This window comes from Moschus berezovskii, chromosome 11, assembly GCF_049115385.1.
Source record: "Moschus berezovskii isolate FMDL1 chromosome 11, NW_MosBer_1.0, whole genome shotgun sequence".
Classification (NCBI taxonomy): domain Eukaryota; kingdom Metazoa; phylum Chordata; class Mammalia; order Artiodactyla; family Moschidae; genus Moschus; species Moschus berezovskii.
This window is the reverse complement of record NC_142470.1, coordinates 45,301,875-45,324,718: the sequence shown is the minus strand read 5'-3', so window position 1 is coordinate 45,324,718 and position 22,844 is coordinate 45,301,875. Positions and strand designations below refer to the sequence as shown.

At 40.1% G+C, this 22,844-nt stretch overlaps 1 protein-coding gene across 7 annotated transcripts in view; it reads right to left on the bottom strand.

Moving 5' to 3' along the window:
- WDPCP (WD repeat containing planar cell polarity effector) overlaps nt 1-22,717 on the bottom strand; it is a 385,832-nt gene extending 363,115 nt beyond the window's left edge. For 4 of the 7 annotated variants that reach the window (XM_088841310.1, XM_088841313.1, XM_088841312.1 and 1 more), the window contains exon 1: nt 22,189-22,512. The gene's annotated coding sequence lies outside the window, so the exon portion shown is untranslated. Of the gene's footprint in view, nt 1-2,378; nt 2,513-22,188; nt 22,513-22,565 lie in introns of those variants that run through there. The other 3 variants (XM_088841307.1, XM_088841314.1, XM_088841309.1) reach the window with 3 other exon arrangements.
- Nucleotides 22,718-22,844: the final 127 nt, after the last annotated feature.

Here is a 22,844-nt window from a genome sequence, read left to right as displayed (position 1 = left end):
CAAATGAAGCAACTGATAAAGGATTAATCTCCAAATTATACAAGCAGCTCCTGCAGCTTAATCCCAGAAAACTAAGTGACCCAATCAAAAAATGGGCCAAAGAACTAAACAGACATTTCTCCAAAGAAGACATAAAGATGGCTAACAAACACATGAAAAAATGCTCAACATCCCTCATCATCAGAGAAATGCAAATCAAAACCACAATGAGATACCATTTCACACCAGTCAGAATGGCTGCTATCCAAAAGTCTACATGCAATAAGTGCTGGAGAGGGTGTGGAGAGAAGGGAACCCTCTTACACTGTTGGTGGGAATGCAAACTAGTACAGCCACTATGGAGAACAGTGTGGAGATTCCTCAGAAAACTGGAAATAGAACTGCCATATGATCCAGCGATCGCACTCCTGGGCATACACACCGAGGAAACCAGAATTGAAAGAGACACATGTACTCCAATGTTCATTGCAGCACTGTTTATAATAGCCAGGACATGGAAGCAACCTAGATGTCCATCTGCAGATGAATGGATAAGAAAGCTTTGGTACATATACACAATGGAGTATTTCTCAGCCATCAAAAAGAATGCATTTGAATCAGTTTTAATGAGGTGGATGAAATTGGAGCCAATTATACAGAGTGAAGTAAGCCAGAAAGAAGAACATCAATACCGTATATTAACGCATATATATGGAATTTAGAAAAATGGTAACCTGAACCCTGTATAAGAGACTGCAAAAGAGACATAGGCATTTAGAACAGTCTTTGGGACTCTGTGGGAGAGGGTGAAGGTGGAATGATTGGAGAGAATGGAATTGTAGCATGTATATTATCATAAGTGACCAGTCCAGGTTCGACGCATAAATTTTCCTCTGTTCAAAAAAAAAAAAAAGAAAAGAAGCTAACTATCCAGAGATCTACAGAGTAAAATGGTAACCCACATAATTGGAGAAAATATTCACAAACCATATTCTGATAAGGTATTAAGGCAGAGAATATATAGAAAAGTTCTAAACCTCACCATCAGAAATCCAAACAATCAGATTTTAAAAATGGGCAAAGGATTTTAGTAGACATTTCTCTAAAGAAGATATAGGAGTGGCCAACAGGCACATGAAAAGATATTCAAACCACTAATCATTAAGAAAACGCTAATCAAAACTACAAGGAGATACCACTCCACAGCTATTAGAATGGGTACTACAAAAAACAGAAAAAAGAAGTGTTGGCAAGGATACTGAAAATCAGAACCCATGCAGTGTTGATGGGAATGTAAAATGGTGCATCTGCTAACAGAAACACAGCAGCTCCTCAACAAATTAAAAGTAGAGTTACCATATAATCCAGGAATTCTACTACTGGATATAAACCTTACAGAGCTGAAAGCAGGGTGTCTAAGAGATATTTCTACACCCATGTACGGTGCAGGGCAGTGTGTGCACACTCAACTGTGTTCAACTCTGCAACCTCATGAGCTCCTCTGTCCATGGAATTTTCCAGGCAAGAATACTGGAGCAGGTTGCCATTTCCTTCTCCAGGGATTGAACCCATGTCTCCTGCATCACAGGCTGATTCTTTACCTCTGAGTCACCACTACACCGATGCTATGTAAAGCTCATATTGCTACTTGAGGAGATACCTAAGCCAATAGTCTCCAAATACTACTTTGCTAGTTTCAATTAAAGGGAATCAGATTACAAAACTGTTACACAAAAAATCCTTAAAGCTTAACTGTATTTCATTAAGGAAAACATTAAAATGAATTATTTTTAACTAGATGCATACAACTTTTATATACACTATAGATAAAATTACGGAGGTTAAGTAATTTCACAGCGTAAAAGTATAAAATCTTCTAAGTTCCAAAATACCTACAGTATAAAGAGCCAACATTCAAGTTTAGGGATCTAAAACTTAACACTCCTTTAATAGCTCTGCTGGAAGTTGTTAGAATGGTATTTCAAGTATTTTCTCTAATTTGAATCAATCATTACCTAGAAAATGCTAAGCTGGGGAAAAAAATGCTAAGAACATCTCTAAATCCAGCATAACAGTTCAATGCTCTATTGTTTGTTGCTTCAACAAAATGAATGCTTACAACGAATTCAGAAACCACCTGGAGATTCAAATTCACAATGAAACTGCAATGGCAAATTATGCTACTTGACATTAGTTATTACTAATTACAAAAGTTCTTCCTTGTAAATTCACTGTAAATCAAGGACAGAAATTATGAGATTTTAAGAACAACAACAGGGGAAAATATTTTTCTCTTAGCAGTTAGTAGAATTCGTTTAATAGAATTACAGAAATTTTACATATGGGTTCAAGGTGAAAGTTAATACTCTGAGAAACTAGATTTGGGGAATAAAGCATACCTACTATATACGAGAAGATCCCCTGGAGAAGGAAATGGCAACCCACTCCCGTATTCTTGCCTGGAGAATCCCATGGACAGAGAAGCCTGGTAGGCTACAGTCCACAGGATCGCAAAGAGTCAGACATGACTGAGCGACTGAACGGAACGGAACGGAACTATATACGAGAAAAGGAGATCTCATTTGCTCCTCAGAAAGAGAGGGAGAGCCAGAGGCAAATGCTGTGTGCTGTCCCACAAGAGCCATTCAGGCACTGTAAGCCCAGCATTTAGTAAGGAATTTAATGTAAGCCACACTCTTCCAACAAATTACACAATGAAATATTTATTCCAATTATGGTCAAGATTGATCTTAGAAAATGTTACTTTCTACTTTCTATTGACAAATGTAAAATCATCTGCTAATTGTCAGACCATCTGCTAACTGACTTTCAGCAAGTCACTTTCTTCGTTTATTAAATACATACACACAAAAGTTTGTGAAAAAGTTTACTGAAGGAATACCATTCCTTTTATCATACTCCTAACTTCATAAATAACATTGTTTTAAGCCCACTTTGCACCACTTTAATATAAATTAAGCAATGAGAAATAACATTATCATGATTCATGTGATTTTAAACATTTACACTTTATTATCACTGCACCATTTTAATCTTAACTTTTAGTATTCTCTCTTTCAAATACACTCTATAATTTATTTCTCAGATTTTTTACATTACTCCTCAAAATTTAATGGTGCATTAATTTAAAATGAAATCATACTTTTTCTGAAGACTAAATCAGTCTTATTTGACTGATTGGTTTCACAATTAGACTATACAGCAGCATTTTATCCAAAACAGAAAATTTAATCAGCAAATAAGCCACCTCAAGATGGTGACAAAATAAAAGCATTTGATTTAAAATACTGTTTTGGAAAGGGGATACTGAAATACTATTGTAATTTTTCCTAATACTTGCATAGCATATTGACTTAAAGTAACACTAAATAAAAGGCAATATCTTAGTAAAGCTTTGAAAGACTAATGGGTAGTAAATTCTTTTACAAGTCAGGTGGTTTTCAATTGTTTGCTTTTAGACGAACTGAAGAATAGCTTGAATGAGTTAACTGGTTAACAGATCACTGAAAGTAACTTCTGATAATAAGCTACCATGTTATTTTGTGTTGCAAATGACATGGAAGGAGTCCAAAGAACTCCCATCTTCCTATTTATGTGAATATGGTTTCTAAGCACTTACATGGATAATTCTGGAGAATACAAATAGATCTGAAACTAAATCCAGTTTCATTCTAACTAATACTCCTCCACAGGTACATAAACTAATGAGAGCAGAAAAGGTCCCATACATTAAGAGATACATTTCCACTAAAAGCTTACTTTTAATATTCAATAATTATCTAAATTTGTAACACTTGCTTTGATAAATTGTACACTACTAAGCAATTATAATGATAAAGTTTATTACACTTACAACTATCAGTGGCAGATTTAAAAAATTTAGTTTCAATTTACAGTCATAGTTTTGCTAAATAAGTATGATGACAATGATCATGAATGGACATTTTAGCAGTAAAATATAATAAAGTAAGATACAATTGACTATGCCAAAGCCTTTGACTGTGTGGATCACAATAAACTGTGGAAAATTCTGAAAGAGATAGGAATACCAGACCACCTGACCTGCCTCTTGAGAAACCTGAATGCAGGTCAGGAAGCAACAGTTAGAACTGGACATGGAACAACAGACTGGTTCCAAATAGGAAAAGGAATATGTCAATGTTGTATACTGCCACCCTGCTTATTTAACTTATATGCAGAGTACATGATGAGGAACGCTGGGCTGGAAGAAGCACAAGCTGGAATCAAGATTGCTGGGAGAAATATAAATAACCTCAGATATGCAGATGACACCACCCTTATGGCAGAAAGTGAAGAGGAACTCAAAGGCCTCTTGATGAAAGTGAAAAAGGAGAGTGAAAATGTTGGCTTGAAGCTCAACATTCAGAAAACGAAGATCATGGCATCTGGTCCCATCACTTCATGGGAAATAGATGGGGAAACAGTGGAAACAGAGTCAGACTTTATATTTTTGGGCTCCAAAATCACTGCAGATGCTGATTGCAGCCATGAAATTAAAAGACGCTTACTCCTTGGAAGGAAAGTTATGACCAGCCTAGATAGCATATTAAAAAGCAGAGACATTACTTTGCCAACCAAGGTCCGTCCAGTCAAGGCTATGGTTTTTCCCGTGGTCATGTATGGATGTGAGAGTTGGACTGTGAAGAAAGCTGGTCGCCGAAGAATTGATGCTTTTGAATTGTGGTGCTGGAGAAGACTCTTGAGAGTCCCTTGGACTGCAAGGAGATCCAACCAGTCCATTCTAAAGGAGATCGATCCTGGGTGTTCATTGGAGGGATTGATGCTAAAGCTGAAACTCCAATACTTTGGCCACCTCATGCGACGAGTTGACTCACTGGAAAAGACTCTGATGCTGGGAGGGATTGGGGGTGGGAGGAGACAGGGACGACAGAAAGTGAGATGTCTGGATGGCATCACCGACTCTATGGACATGAGTTTGAGTGAACTCCAGGAGTTGGTGATGGACAGGGAGGCCTGGCATGCTGTGGTTCATGGGGTCACAAAGAGTCAGACACAACTGAGCAACTGAACTGAACTGATATACTTTTTGAAGAACAATATAACAATTTTTTAAAAAACTCATTTATAATATATTGTAAAGGAAATTATAACCTTTTACAACTGTATAAACATGGTATATTTTAGATGTTAATTTTTAAATGTGTGAGGGAATATGGAGGGTCTTTGGTTTTTTTTTTTAATGTAAGATCTTAGTATTCTTAGCAAGAAGCCCTCAGACAAGTCACACCTTTTGAACTGAGTTTCTTAACCTATAAAATGAGGATGATAATCACTCACTCTACCTTAGGGTTAAATTTTATATATGTAACAGCATATATATATTCACTATATATATATGTAAACACATATATATATATATATATATATATCCCCTGGGGTTCCAAGAGCCACCCCCACCCTCCCCTTACCGCCTCAGGCCTGGAGAGGCCCCTCTGTTGCCAGCCTCTGCAATTCACCAGTCCTCCTTGGTTTCCTTGAGCCCTGCACACTCCTTTATAAATAGCCGTTTATCATACGTCTCAACTACCCAAGACCTAGCCTGGCCTGCTTACTCCCATCCCCTCCAAGCCTGTGCTTTCACCTCCATCTTTGTTGTTGGGCCCTTGCAAGCACCATGTCTCCCAGCTTCACAGAAACCCTGCTTGACTCAGCTCCGCCAAGTGGACGCTCCCGTTGCGCTGGGGTTGAGCACCCCGATTCCAACAACCAAGGCCAGTTCCCCTCCCCTGCAGGGCAAGGAGGGTGAACCCGCTGAGTCCCAAAGTTCCTTCCAACCCACAGTCTCCTCTGCTCCCCGTCAAGCACCCCGTAGACAGGTGACTGGTGTTTAGGTTCCAATTCCATTAAAAACCCAAATGACACCCTGACTGTAAGGCTCTCTCCTCTGCACTCCCATCCTGTTCTTCTCATCAATACCTCTCATCGCATCCTCCTTCCACATTATTCATGCACGGGGATCTCCCCTTCCAGGCTGAAAACTCCCTGTTCCATCTGTGTTTTCGGCGAAACTCTTCTCTTGGCCTGTCTCCCTCTTTCCCTCAGCACCTCACGGATGCTTCCTATTGTAAATATTGACTGAAGAGGGACCAGTAAGGCCCAACAATCTGGCCGACGCTGTACAATAATATTTACCGAACGATGACTACACAGCAGGCACATTATATCCACCTTGCCCTACAATCATCACAGGCCTGTGAGGTCGGTGTTATCCCCTATTATCCCCATGTGTGGAAACACAGAGGCTAAGAAATTTGTTCCAGAAAGGGCTGGAGCCAGGAGTGAACGCACAGGTGTATCTGACTCCAAGGCCTGTCTCCTTTCCCTCGTTTCATCCTGTGGTGTGTGTGATAATAAGATGCAGTGTGGGCGCTTCCCTATCGATTCAATCCTGTCTGTCCAATGGTTAAGACTCCGTGCTTCCAGTGCACGGGTTCAGGCCCTGGCTGGGGAATTACTATCCTGCATGATGCAACATGGACAACTGGGGACCCTGGCCCAAATGAGACCAGCCTCACTACAGAGCGTAATTAAGGGTTCGTGGAGCAGTGCTCTTCTGAAGAGGCCCTTCCAGACTTTCCTGAATGAATCCCTGAGGTGTTAGGACCCTCCTGTTCTCTGTGAAGCTCCACCAAAAGGCCTCAAAAGTAATGAGTTCATTTAGGCTAAACATTTCCCCTGCAAAAAAAAAAAAAAAATTTTATATATGTAACAGCATATATTGGAGAAGGTAATGGCAAGCCACTCCAGTACTCTTGCCTAGAAAATCCCATGGATGGTTGAGCCTGGTAGGCTGCAGTCCGTGGGGTCGCTAAGAGTCAGACACGACTGAGCGACTTCATTTTCACTTTTCCCTTTCACACATTGGAGAAGGAAATGGCAACCCACTCCGGTGTTCTTGCCTGGAGAATCCCAGGGACGGGGGAGCCTGGTGGGCTTCCGTCTGTGGGGTCACACAGAGTCGGACACGACTGAAGTGACTTAGCAGCAGCAGCAGCAGCAACAGCATATATATATTCACTATATATATATGTAAACACATATATATATATATATATTTGCTTTCTGTTAAATGTAAAACAATATGATTAAATTTATGAGGGCCTAAAAAATAACACCAACATTGAGTCCTTCTTATATGAAATAGTTTAAGGAAGACATCACATGACAAATCTCAGCTGTAAGTCATGAAAACTTGATTCATTTCCAGGTTCTATATATTAAATTGAACATATAAGTAAGTAAATTCCTTAAGCGTCACAATTCTTTAAACTTGGCAAAATATGGGAGAGTTATTATAAAACCAAAACTAAGACAGTGAAATGTCCAACTAAAAAGGAACAAAGGCCTTAGATGCAGAAGCAGTGTTGTAGAAAGCCATCCTTACTCAGTGAATCCCATCTTTTGGGGACAGTTTGCAACTTCCTATCTTTACAATGAGCACTTTGCAACATAAATTCTAAGGTCTGTCTTAGAAAAGTACAACCTTCCAAAACTGAACCAAGAAGAAACAGAAAGCATGAACAGACCAATTACAAGCACCGAAATTGAAACTGTAATAAGAAAATCTTCCAACAAACAAAAGCCCAGAGCCAGATGGCCTCACAGGCAAATTCTACCAAAAGTTCAGACAAGAGCTAACACCTATACTGCTCAAACTCTTCCAGAAAATTGCAGAGGAAGGAAAACTCCCAAACTCATTCTACAAAGTCACCATCACCCTGATACCAAAACCAGACAAAGACACCACAAAAAAAGAAAATTACAGGCCAATATCACTGATGAACACATATGCAAAAATTTTCAACAGAATTCTAGCAAACAGAAGCCAACAGCACAATAAAAGGATCATACACCATGATCAAGTGGTTTTGTCCCAGGGATGCAAAGATTCTTCAATATATGCAAATCAATGTGATACACCATGTATCAATTAACTCAAAGATTAAAAGCCACATGATCATCTCAACAGATGCAGAAAAAGGTTTTGACAAAATTCAACACCCATTTATGATAAAAACTCTCTAGAAAGTAGGCATAGAAGGAACATAGAAAGGTTCAAGATAATAAAGGTCACATACAACAAACCCACAGAAACATTATTCTCAATGGTGAAAAACTGAAAGCATTTCTTCTAAGAACAGGAACAAGACAAGGGTGTTCACTCTTGCCACTGTTATTCAACATAGTTTTGGAGGTCCCAGCCACAGCAACCAGTGAAGAAAAAGAAATACAAGGAATTCAGATCAGAAAAGAAGAAGCAAAACTCTCACTATCTGCAGATGACATGATATTATACACAGAAAATCCTTAAGATTCCACCAGAAAATTCAGTTCAGTTCAGTTCAGTCGCTCAGTCGTGTCTGACTCTCTGCGACCCCATGAATCACAGCACGCCAGGCCTCCCTGTCCATCACCAACTCCCGGAGTTCACTCAAACTCATGTCCACAGAGTCGGTGATGCCATCCAGCCATCTCAGAAAATTACTAGAGCTATTTTTACTACAATCAATGAATACAGTAAAGTTGCAGGATATAAAGTAACACAGAGATATCCCTTGTATTCCTATATACTAACAATGAAAAATCAGAAAGAGAAGTCAAGGAAACAATCCCATTCACCACTACAACAAAAATAATAAAATACCTAGGGATAAACCTACCTAAAGAGACAAAAGAGCTGTATACAGAAAACTGTAAGAAACTGATGAAAGAAATCAAGGATGACACAAACAGATGGAGAGATATACCATGTTCTTGGATTGAAGAATCAATACCATAAAAATGACTATACTACCCAAAGGAACCTAAAAAGTCAATGCGATCCCTGTCAAACTACCAATGATACTTTTTACAGAACTAGAACAAAAAATTTCACCATGTGTATGAAAACACAAAAGATCCCATAAGAAGAAATGAGCTGAAGGAGTCAACCTTCCTAACTTCAGACTATAGTCAATAAGACACAGTCATTAAGACTGTTATATTCGAACAAAAACAGAAATATAGACCAATGGAACAAGATAGAAAGCCCAGAGATAAACCCATGCACATATGGGTACCTTCTCTTTGACAAAGGAGCCAAGAATATACAATACAGAAAAGACAGCCTCTTCAATAACTGGTACTGGGAAAACTGGACTGCTAAATGTAAAAGAATGAAACTAGAACACTTTCTAACACCATACACAAAAATAAATTCAAAATGGATTAAAGCAGTACAGTCTTTGACATACATCACAGCAAGATCCTCTTTGACCCACCTCTTAGAATAATGGAAATAAAAGCAAAAGTAAACAAGTGGGACTCAATTAAACTTAAAAGCTTTTGCACAGCAAAGGAAAAAAACAAGATTAAAGAGCAACCCTCAGAATGGGAGAAAATAATTGCAAACAAAACAACTGACAAAGGATTAATTTACAAAATATACAAGCAGCTCATGCTACTCAAAACCAGAAAAACAAACACCACAATAAAAAAACAGGCAGAAGGCCTAAACTGACATTTCTCCAAAGAAGACATACAGATGGCCAACAAACAAATGAAAAGATGCTCAACTTGCTCATTATCAGAGAAATGCAAATCAAAACTACAATGAAGTATCACCAGTCAGAATTGTCATCATTAAAAAATCTAAAAGAAATAAATTCTGGAGAGAATGTAGAGAAAAAGAAACCCTCTTTCACTGTTGGTGGGAATGTAAATTGATACAGCCACTATGGAGAGTAGTATGGTGATTGTTTAAAAAACTAGGAATACAACTACCATATGACCCAACAATCCCACCACTAGGCACATACCCTGAGAAAACTGTAAGAGACACATGCACTCTAATGTTTGCTGCAGCACTTTTTACAATATCTAGGACATGGAAGCAACCTAGATGTCCATGAACAGATGAATAGATAGAGAAATTGTGGTACATGTATGCAATGGAATATTACTTGGGTATAAAAAAGCACACATTCGAGTCAGTCCTAATGAGGTGAATGAACCTAGAGCCTATTATATAAAGTGAAGTAAATCAGAAAGGGAAACATAAATATTGTGTATTAACATGTGTATGGAATCTAGAAAGATGGTACTGATGAGCCTATTTGCAGGGCAGCAATGGAGACACAGACATACAGAACAGGCTTGTGGACACAATGGGGGAAGGAGAGAGTGGGATAAATTGAGAGAATAGCATGGAAACATATACATTACCACTTGTAAAACAGAGAGCAAATGAGAATTTGCCGTGTGAAAAAGGGAGCTCAACCCAGTGACAACCTAGAGAGGCGGAATGGGGGAGGGAGAGGGGAGGGGGTTTCAGGAGGGAGGGGACATATGTTTACCTGTGGCTGATTTGTGTTGAGCCCAACACAGTATTGCAGAGCAATTATCCTCCAATAATTGTATTTTGTTCTATACTTCTCAATATTGTACAATTATAATCTTTGATAATTTTTTTAAAAAACGGGGGAAAGTAACTAAATGAAGCAATGTCAAATAAAACACAAAAGAAATTACACCCAGAAATTAGAAATTAGAATTTTAACTAATATATTTGCAAATTACGTTGTACTAGCATGGACAGAGGAGCCTGGTGGGCTGCAGTCCATGGGGTCGCTACTAGTCAGACATGACTGAGCAACTTCACTTTCACTTTTCACTTTCACACATTGGAGAAGGAAATGGCAACCCACTCCAGTGTTCTTGCCTGGAGAATCCCAGGGATGGCAGAGCCTGGTGGGCTGCCATCTATGGGGTCACACAGAGTCGGACACGACTGAACTGACTTAGCAGCAGCAGCAGCAGCCTGGTCACTGTCGGGAAATAAGTCATAACAGACCTAAAAATTGCACAGTGACTAGAATATTGAGATGCTTGTCAGAAAACTTGGATCAACTATTTAAGCCATATCTTTATAACCTATTGTATCATTTGTTATATTATCAGAAATAACAAAAAATGGCAGCCTTACAAATGAAAACCAGGTGTGACAAAATCAGTATTATCCCTTTCACCAGGAAAAATTATATAATTATAATGCTAGTAAATGCCCATAATTATGATCTGAGACAATGTATTGAATTACCAAAAATATTATAAAGGTTAAACATTATCATTATTAAAAATTGTAAGGTCTGCTGAAAGGTTATTAAACAAGTAACCAAAATATATGCCCATTCTGTGGGACTCCATTTATTTCTCATTTGTTGTATGGAGTATGGAGCCAACCATACTCTCCAGGCAAACCAAACACACCAAATAATAAATACATTATACTGGAACAAAACATAATTTTAAGTATATATTTTATAATCTAAACTAGCCTTAATTCTACCTATAGCTTAAGTCTGATAATTTAGCTGAATGATTTGCTAAACAAATTAATAATAAGCTATTTACCAAAACATGATAATAAATTTTTACTAAATTATCAAATTACATCTGGGAAATTTCTGATATGCTCAGTATTTCACAACTTCTTCCAATCATTTTCCAATATTATTTGCATTTTCAAAATTTCTGTTTAGCAAGAAAACTTTGGAGGGTTTAGGCTCTTTAAGCCAAGATTAGTCTTCCACTCCACGACGGCAATTTTAAAGGCATTTTGTTTGTTCCTATTGTGAGAAAGGTATCATGTTGTGCTCCATGAGGCATTTACAGATGCATAGTCAAGGCTATAGTTTTTCCAGTAGTCATGTATGGATGTGAGAGTTGGACTGTGAAGAAAGCTGACCGCCGAAGAATTGATGCTTTTGAACTGTGGTGTTGGAGAAGACTCTTGAGAGTCCCTTGGACTGCAAGGAGATCCAACCAGTTCATTCTAAAGGAGATCAGTCCTGGGTGTTCATTGGAGGGGCTGATGCTAAAGCTGAAACTCCAATACTTTGGCCACCTCATGCGAAGAGTTGACCCACTGGAAAAGACTCTGATGCTGGGAAAGATTAGGGGAGGGAGGAGAAGGGGACGACAGAGAGTGAGATGGCTGGATGGCATCACCGACTCGATGGACATGAGTTTGAGTGAACTCCCGTAGTTGGTGATGGACAGGGAGGCCTGGCGTGCTGTGATTCATGGGTTCGCAAAGAGTCGGACACGACTGAGCGACTGAACTGAACTGAAGACACAGTCTCTGAACTCGAGGAAATTTCAGTCTAGTAATTGATACAGAAAAGCTGAAAGTAACCTACAGGGACTTCCCTGGTGGTTCAATGGATAAGAATTCACCTCACAATGCAGGGGACACGGGTTCGATCCTTGAATAGGGACTAAGGTCTCACATGCCTCAGAGTAACTAAGCCCACAGGCTACAACTAGAGTCCATGCGTCAAAACCAAAGATCCAACGAGGATTCCATGTATTTCAACTAAGACCAGATATGGCCAATATTTTTTTTAAAAAAATAATATACAGTAAACACCACCAAAATTGTACAATTAACATTTTACTATATGGTATTTTCTCACATTACTGTATTTGCTTTGAAAGTGAAAGTCGCTCAGTCATGCCTGATTCTCTGCAATCCCATGGAATGTAGCCTGCCAGGCTCCTCTGTCCATGGAATTCTCCAGGCAAGAATACTGGAGTGGATAGCCATGCCCTTCTCCAGGGGATCTTCCCAACCCAGGGATCAAACTCCATCCAGTCTTTCACACTACAGGCAGGTTCTTTATCATCTGAGCCATGAGGGAAGCCCCATATTTGCCTTATTTAGATTTTTATGGACTAACTATTCATCTTTCTACACTTCCATCAATCCACGTTATATTTTTAATGTATTTCAAAGTTTCTGGCATAAGTATATTTCACCCCTAAATACTTTAGCATCAGTTCAGTTCAGTTCAGTCGCTCAGTCGTGTCCGACTCTTCGCGACCCCATGAATCACAGCACGCCAGGCCTCCCTGTCCATCACCAACTCCCGGAGTTCACTCAAACTCATGTCCATCGAGTCGGTAATGCCATCCAGACATCTCATTCTCTGTCGTCCCCATCTCCTCCCACCCCCAATCCCTCCTCGCATCAGACTCTTTTCCAGTGAGTCAACTCTTCGCATGAGGTGGCCAAAGTATTGGAGTTTCAGCTTTAGCATTAGTCCTTCCTATGAACACCCAGGATCGATCTTCTTTAGAATGGACTGGTTGGATCTCCTTGCAGTCCAAGGGACTCTCAAGAGTCTTCTCCAGCACCACAGTTCAAAAGCATCAATTCTTCAGCGATCAGCTTTCTTCACAGTACAACTCTCACATCCATACATGACCACGGGAAAAACCATATTAGATAGGTACTATATAGGTGTGAACAGATGAAAGTCACTCAGTCATGTCTGATTCTTTGAGACCCTGTGGACTGTAGCCCACCAGGTTCCTCTGACTATGGAATTCTCCAAGCAAGAATACTGGAGAGGGCTGCCATTCCCTCTCCAAGGGATCTTCCCGACCCAGGGATCAAACCCAAGACTCCTGCATTGCAAGCAGATTCTTTACCATCAGAGCCACCAGGGAAGCCCCAGCTATATAGATGTGCCAGTTATCAATTTACTATCTCTCAGCATCAAATCTACCTTTCTTTGCCCCACTTTATGACAATGGAACTAGAGTTCTAAACATTTCTCCTTCACCAGCTTTAGAGAGGGCAATGGAGTGACCCTATCAGGTCACCATGTGTGCTGCTATGCTAAGTAACTCAGTTGTATCTGACACTTTGCAACCCCATGGACTACAGCCCACCAGGCAGCTCTGTCCAAAAAATCTTCCAGGCAAGAATACTGGTGTAAGTTGTCATTTTCCTACTCCAGGGGATCTTCCCAACCTAGGGATCGAACCTGTGTCTCTTGAGTCTCCTGTACTGGCAGGTGGATTCTTTGCCACTATGCCACCTAGCAGCAAAGAAATACTTCCCTTCTAGATTCTGGTTCTCTATTATTATTATTATTATTAATTAGAGAGAAGGCCCAAAAGCACTGATGAGGAGACAGGTTCCAGCTGTGGCCTCAGGCTCTGTAGCCATGGTAGGAATGCCCTTTTTGAAGAGGCTTGCATCCAAGCTCTGGGAAGGACTCTCTCCCAGTCTTTCTTCCTTGTCCAAGGAGTAAGAGCTGCCCTTTCACAACTGCTACTTCTGGGACCTTTAAACTCTGAGCTCTTTTACCTCTTTTAATAGTTAACAACCTCTCTTTGTTCTGGTTAACATTTCGTTATATTAAATTTTCAAATAACCAGTACAGTTCTCTCTCCTGATTGAACTCAGAATACTGTCAAGGATATTCACTGTACAGCTTTTCTGCATATTTGAAAATGTTGGGGGAAGGAGGAAGCAGGGAGACATATTTTAAAAGACAGGCAAAATGTTAATAATTATTGAAGCTGCATGATGGACTGAAAAATTACTCTGTCTCTTCATTTTGTTTATGTTTGTAACTTTTTGTAATAGTTTTTAAGTGGGGGGATGGGGGTGGGGGAAGGCTTCATATACACCAAAGCAACCAGAGAGAGGCTGGCAGAATGGATTTTAACAGGCAGAAATAGACTCTGAGAGTCCAGGTGAGAAAAAGTGCACTAAAGGTGGAGGCAGAATACTGTAGGACTTGTTTGTTGCTTGTCTGAGCAACAGCAAGTAAGTTGGCTAAAGTAAAGAGGTATAATGCAAATGAAAATCTTTGCTGAGATCTTTTTCCTCCTCTTTAACCTTCACTTCAATGTTAGTTCTTCATATTCAATTGCTTCCCTCCCCCCTACTCTCCTGTCCCTCCCCATACTTCTACTTACTCTCCAAAATCTAGCTCTCACCCACTCTTCCACACCCTTTATTAATCATAAATGATCCATTTAGAGTCTTTTCATACGTCCTAATTTTTTTTAAACAATAAGCATAATTATTAAATACCTATTTTGGACATATTTGAAAAAATGTAATTATGCTTGTGCTTAAATAGCAGGATTTTTTACATGTAAAGTCATTAGCAGTGACATAAGACATGTTTTCATAATCTCTAGTTAGTAGGGGATAAGAGAAAATATTAATTGATTTATTATTTTTATTATTATTGAATAACTTACGACTTTTTATGATTTTAAAATACATCTGTACACACAAGAATGAGTATGTGTGTGTCAACACATTATCTCCAGGAAGGAGTTGGTAATATTCTTTGTTAAGCTGAGTAGTGAATTGGACAAATAATAAAATTAATACTCTTCACACACCAATACATTTAAAGCACCCTTATGCTATTCCCCAGTAACATCTCTTTCTCCTTCCTTAGGAATGACAAAAATCACAAAATTTGACTTCAAAAAGCATTTTTGTTTAATCCAAACTGAAAATATTATAAAGTATAAAACCAGCTATACATTTTATAAGAACTCAATAGAGATAACATAATAGGGAGCACATATACTATGTAAATAAAACATATATCATGATTCATAAAAAGCACATATGAATGTGCACCTGTCCATGGGGTCACACAGAGTCGGACACGACTGAAGTGACTTAGCAGCAGCAGCAGCACACATTAAAATGTACAAACACCCCAACTGAGTTCCTTTCTCCCTTAACCTTCATTATCGTCAGGGTCTGAACCAAGTGGCATGAGCGCTTCTATCTACTTAGAATGCGACAGGACATAGGTATTTTGCTGTACATCACTGTGCACACCGTTTGCTGAACCCACAGTAGGCAAGGCGCGAGCTAAGAGGCTGGAAGAAGAAACGAGGAGCTGTAGGAACTGCAGACGTGCTTATTCTCTCCTGGCTGACACAGCAGTTGCAGCAGCAGTCATAACCTAAACTTCTCTCCTGGCTGACACAGTAGCAGACTTAACATAACCATAAGGGAGCACACAAGGGCTTTCCAGATGGAGTTTATGCATGCTTCCAGAACAAAAGAAGCCCATGGTCAAGCGAGTACCTTGTGAGGCGCATGCACAGTGCTATAAGTGATATCAGCTATTACATAATCATTATTTACAAAATGTGGAGAGAGAGAGAGCCTGAATACTGCCATCTCGGCTAATTTGCTCTTTCCCTATAACAGGTATTCCAGAACAGCAGACAGCAGAAGACAGATGTTGTCTGCATCACTCAGCCAATGGCTATGCTTTCCAAGCTGTTGATGCCAGTTTGCAGGTGCTAAGTTTCACTCATGACCTAGGACAATGCATTGTTTGTAAACTTTGCACACCAAAACTGTTAATGTGAATTCTTCCAGAAAAAAATCAGCAATGATTAAGACAAAAACTGGGTTTCTCTCTTGCCTGGCACAGGACTCCTCCTGTGTAGTCAGAATCACTGACATGATGTCCTCCAGAGGGTATACACATGGGCAGAAGAAATACCTCCACAGAGATATGCTACAGCTGCTCGTGCTCTAGAAGATGCCTTGCTAACCCACTAAGTTTCGGAAGCCATGCAATAGAACTTTGGGTGATAACAAAAACGTATACTATTCTGTCACCTGTGGCTACTGAGCACTTGAAATGTACCTGGTGTGACTGAGAAATCATTTTTAAAATAATTTCACATTCACATATAGTTGACAAATGATATTATGCTAGTTTCAGGTATACCACATAGTGACTTGATATTTGCATACCTTGTGAAATGATCATGATGAGCCTAGTAACCATATGTCTCCATCCAAAGGTACTACAGTATTACTTATATTCTTAATGTTGTGTATTACATCCCGTGGTTTACCTCTTATATAACTGGAGATCTGCACATTTTAATCCCCTACACCTATTTTATTCACCTTTCTATCCTCTCCCTTTTGGAAACTACCTGTTTGTTCTCTCTCTGTTTCATTTGTTTTGCTTTTTAGATTCCATGTATAAGTGAGAGCATGTGATATTTACCCTTCTCTGACTTATGGACTGAGTATAATACTCTCTAGATCAATCCATATTGACTGAATTGTCAAGACTTATCTTTTTTATGGCTAAGTATTATTTATATATCACATCTTCTTTTCCCATTAGTCTGCCACTGGATCCTTAGGTTGCTTTCATACCTTGGCTACTGTAAATAATGCTGCAATGAACATGGGGAGGGGCATATATCTTTTTGAATTGGTTTTCCTGTTTTCTTTAGGTAAACACCCAGAAGTGAAACTGCTGGATCATATGGCAACTCTATTTTTATTTTTTAAAGAACCTCAATGCTGTTTTCCATAGGGGCTGCACCTATTTACAATCCCACCAAGACAGCTTAGCAATATTTTATGGTTACGTCCTTCATGCAAGGGAAACAAAAGAAAAATAAACAAATGAGACTACATCAACTGAAAAGCTTCTGCACAGCAAAGGAAACAAAAAGGAAGTCTACCAAAAGTGAGAAGATATTTGCAAATATATGTACAATAAGGAGTTAATATCCAAAATATATAAAAACTCATATCAGTTCAGTTCAGTCGCTCAGTCGTGTCCGACACTTTGCGAACCCATGAATCACAGCACGCCAGGCCTCCCTGTCCATCACCAACTCCCGGAGTTCACTCAAACTCATGTCCATCGAGTTGGTGATGCCATCTAGCCATCTCACTCTCTGTCGTCCCCTTCTCCTCCCACCCCCAATCCCTCCCAGCATCAGAGTCTTTTCCAGTGAGTCAACTCTTCGCATGAGGTGGCCAAAGTACTGGAGTTTCAGCTTTAGCATCAGTCCCTCCAATGAACACTCAGGATTGATCTCCTTTAGAATGAACTGGTTGGATCTCCTTGCAGTCCAAGAGACTCTCAAGAGTCTTCTCCAAACTCAACTTAAAAAAAGTCGAACTCAATTAAAAAATGGACAGAGGACCTGAACTGAAATTTTTCCAAAGATGTACAGATGGCCAAAAGACACATGAAAAGATGCTTAATTATCAAGGAAACACAAATTGAAACCACAATGGGATACAAAGTCACACCTGTCCAAATGGTTATTATCAAGAAAACAACAAATAACAAGTGTTGGTGAGGATACAGACAAAAGGGAACGCTTGGGCACTAATTTTATTTAATTTTTAATTAATTTGAATGTAATAGCCAAATAACAACACAATTCCAGGCTTAGTTTGTTAAAAATCAGAGCCTTAACACACATATGTTTGATTCAGTTCAGTCGCTCAGTTGTGTCCGACTCTTTGTGACCCAATGGACTACAGCACGCCACATTTCCCTGTCCATCACCAACTCCTGGAGCTTGCTCAAATTCATGTCCATCGAGTCAGTGATGCCATCCAATCATCTCATCCTCTGTCATCCCCTTCTCCTCCTGCTGTCAATCTTGTCCAGCATCAGGGTCTTTTGCAAGGAGTCAGTTCTCTGCATCAGGTAGCCAAAGTATTGGCGTTTCAGCTTCAACATCAGCCCTTCCAATGAATATTCAGGACTGATTTCCTTTAGAATGGACTGGTTAGATATCCTTGCAGTCCAAGGGACTCTCAAGTCTTCTCCAACACCACAGTTCAAAAGCATCAATTCTTTGACGCTCAGCTTTCTTTATAGTCCAATTCTCACATCCATACATGACTAGTGGAAAAACCACAGCTTTCACTAGACGGACCTTTGTTGGCAAAGTAATGTTTCTGTTTTCTAATATAATGTCTAGGTTGGTCATAGCTATTCTTCAAAGGAGCAAGCGTCTTTTAATTTCATGACTGCAGTCACCTTCTGCAGTGATTTTGGAGCCCCCCAAAATAAAGTCTCTGTTCCACTGTTTACCCATCTATTGGTCATGACGTGATGGGACCAGATGCCATGATCTTAGCTTTCTTAATGTTGAGGTTTAAGCCAACTTTTTCACTCTCCTCTTTTACTTTCATCAAGAGGCTCTTTAGTTCTTCTTCACTTTCTGCCATAAGGGTGGTATCATCTGAGCATCTGAGGTTATTAATATTTCTCCTGGCAATCTTGATTCTGGCTTGTGCTTCATCCAGCCTGGCATTTTGCATGATGTACTCTGCATATAAGTTAAATAAGCAGGGTGACAATATACAGCCTTGACGTACTCCTTTCCTGATTTGGAACCAGTCTGTTGTTTCATGTCCAGTTCTAACTGTTGCTTCCTGACCTGCATACAGGGTTCTCAAGAGGCAGGTCAGGTGGTCTGGTATTCCCATCTGTTTCAGAATTTTCCAGTTTGTTGTGATCCACACAGTCAAAGGCTTTGGCATAGTCAATAAAGCAGAAATTGATGTTTTTATGGAATTCTCTTGCTTTTTCGATGATCCATCAGATTTTGGCTATTTGATCTCTGGTTCCTCTGCCCTTTCTAAATTCAGGTTGAACATCTGGAGGTTCATGGTTCAAGTACTGCTGAAGTCTTGTTTGGAGAATTTTGAGCATCACTTTGCTAGTATATGAGATAAGTGCAATTGTGCAGTAGTTTGAACATTCCTTGACATTGCCTTTCTTTGGAATTGGAAGGAAGACTGACCTTTTCCAGTCCTGTGGCCACTGCTGAATTTTCCAAATGTGCTGGCATACTGAGTGCAGCACTTTCACAGCATCATCTTTTAGGATTTGAAATAGCTCAACTGGAATTCCATCGCCTCCAATAGCTTTGTTCGTAGTGATGCTTCCTAAGGCCCACTTGACTTCGCATACCAGGATGTCTGGTTCTACCTGAGTGATCACACCATCATGATCATCTGGGTCATGAAGATCTTCTTGTATAGTTTTTCTGTGTATTCTTGCCACGTCTTCTTAATATCTTCTGCTTTTGTTTTGTCCATACTGTTTCTGTCCTTTATTATGCCCATCTTTGCATGAAATGTTTGTTCCCTTGGTATCTCTAATCTTCTGAAGAAATCTCTAGTCTTTCCCATTCTATTGTTTTCCTCTATTTCTTTGCATTGATCACTAAGGAAGGGTTTCTTATCTCCTCCTTGCTATACTTTGGAACTCTGCATCAAATGGGTATAGCTTTCCTTTTCTCCTTTGCCTTTAGCTTCTCTTCTTTTCTCAGCTATTTGTAAGGCCTCCTCAGACAACCATTTTACCTTTTTGCGTTTCTTTTCCTTGGGGATGGATGGTTTTGATCACTGCCTCCTGTACAATGTCACAAACCTTCATCCACAGTTCTTCAGGCACTCTATCAGATCTAGTCCCTTAAATCCATTTTTCACTTCCACTGTATAATCATAAGGGATTTGATTTAGGTCATACCTGAATGATCTAGTGGTTTTCCCTATGTTCTTCAGTTTAAGTCTGAATTTGGTAATAAAGAAAGGTCATGATCTGAGCCACAGTCAGCTCCCGGTCTTATTTTTGCTGACTGTACAGAGCTTCTCCATCTTTGGCTGCAAAGAATATAATCAATCTGACTTCACTATATACCATCTGGTGATGTCCATGTATAGAGTCTTCTCTTCTGTTGTTGGAAGAGGGTGTTTGTTATGAGGGTGTTTGTTATGACCAGTGGCTTTTCTTGGCAAACTGTTAGCCATTGCCCTGCTTCATATTTTGTACTCCAAGGTCAAATTTGCCTGTTACTCCAGGTGTTACTTGACTTTTTACTTTTGCATTCCAGTCCCCTATAATGAAGAGGACATTTTTTTGGGTATTAGTTCTAAAAGGTCTTATAGGTCTTCATGTTTGCAAGATGTTAAATGCCAAAACACTACCCGCAAAGCTGCAAATGTGGTTCTACCTCCTCTACCCTAGCTGCCTGGAAGAAACATCTTTTTGTTCTCATTCAGACAGCACCTCTTTTGTGAAACTGTGGCAACCCAGAGTTACTAACTTGCTACCTAACTACTACTAACCAGGTCACACCATGATGTCACTATTGGTTTACACACCTGTGTTCCCAGCTAAACTGGGAGCTCAAAAAAGGCAGCAACTGTGTATTACTAACATCTGGATCCCTAGCGCCTAACAGAATGCCACACCCTAGAATTCTTGCTCTATGCTCTCCTGGCCAGTTTATTACAATAGTCTTCATTTAACCAATCCATACTCTCCACTACTCTACTATTTGAAACCTCATAATCCCATCCATAACCAACATCTTAGAACTGGAGAAATTATAGGTCATATTATTAATATCTGTACCAAAGGATGTAGTGTTTTACTTCTACATACAATTGCTCAGAAGAAAATACTGTAGAATAGTGAAAAAGATGCATATTAGAAACTCAAGTTCTCTAAAGACAAATAACAAGGCAGCAGACACTGGGGTCTGGAAGTCAGGACTAGACACAAACTTGAGAATGTCTGACACAGAGGTGGCATTTTGAAACTAGCAATTCATAAATTAGATCACTAAGGAATTAAGTGCAGACAGAATACAGGTACTCCGAGGTTAAGAGATCAGAGGCGGAAAAAGAACTCGCAAAGATCACTGAGAAGGAGCAACCAATGACAGAGGAAAACCAGGAAATAGTTGTCTGAAAACCAGGTGAACAGTTACTTAAGAAAGAGAGTCATTAAGCTATGATAAACACTATTGATAGCTCAAATTAGAAAGTAAGATTCTATTTCTTTTCCATAATAGCAAACCCTCCAAAACTGAGGAAAGAAAAACTGAAACATACCACTTGCATTCAATTACCAGTGAACAGAGTAAAATGGAAAGATACCTCTTGGCATTTAATTAGCAATGCAACCAGAAGTTACACCAATGTTATATAATATAGATAACATTTCACTTATTTCACACACATGCTATTCTACAGTATTACATCTTAATACCACATGCAACAAGCTTTCAGAGAGCACAACTTTCTTGGGCAGCATTAATTTCAAACGAAAACCTCGTTAAATTATTTTACCAGTTGAGACCCCTAATTAACAATCAGGGTCTCCCATTCAGCTGCCTCGCTTTCCTTAGAAATGCAGGTTTTGCATAATTTAAAGCTCAAGATGGTTTAAAGAGCATCCAGTTTCCAAAAGAGAACGGACAAAAGTATCAACATTCCCGGAGAACTTAAGAGAAAAAGTTAGACGGTGCACACCGGGAAGGGAAGGGCTCATTTCCCACAAAGCAGAAGCTCAATATTTTTCACGTATCTTGAAAAAAGCTGTATTTTACAGCAGGGACATGGTGCACTCCCTAACAGTGCGCGGAGAGAGGTACTGGCGAGCAGAAGAGTTGTACCTGGGTCCATAAAAGCAACGCGGGGCGGCGCACAACCGCAAACCAGACCCTAGGGTCTAGCCTCGGGCTGGGACTCACCTGTCTTCTGAGTGTGGAAGATGCGCAGCCCCCAGCCGCCTCTGACAGGGCGTCTCCGCAAACAACTCACCACGTCAGGGTACACTACGAGAGAGAGGGTCCTCTGGTTAGAGAAGAAGGATCCTGGAGGACGCGGCGCGTTCGCTGCGTCAGTTCAGTCTCAGAAACGCAGCACCGCGCATCCCTTACGAACTCTTCATCCCTTACAAGCGGCTCCAGCGTGCGCGCGCTCTCCCGCCTCGTCGCTTAGCAACCCGCGAAGCCGTCCAGTCTTCCCGACTAGTCACATTCCTCCCGCCCCTGCAGATTGTGAAGAGTTTTTAAAAAGATTTTGTTTCCGGGTCGACCCAGCTTTACGCAGCGGAAGATCTCTTTACCTCCCACGTTTACCCTTGAGGGGAGGATAAAGTCTCCGTAGCGGGGGGTGTTGTAGCTAAGGGATCCGTCTCTCCTCCCTCGAGTTACACGCGCCTCCCCTCCCGCCAATTGCTGGGCGCCATCCGGCAGGTCCTTTTCCCTGGAGCCCAAATCATCCGCTTGTCGCAATCCTCCAATCACAACGGCCCGCCCTCGGGGACTACTTTGCAATCGGCGAAGAGCGCAAGGAGCAGAGCGTGAGAATAACCTCTGAGCTCGGGAAGTGTAGTTCTAACACG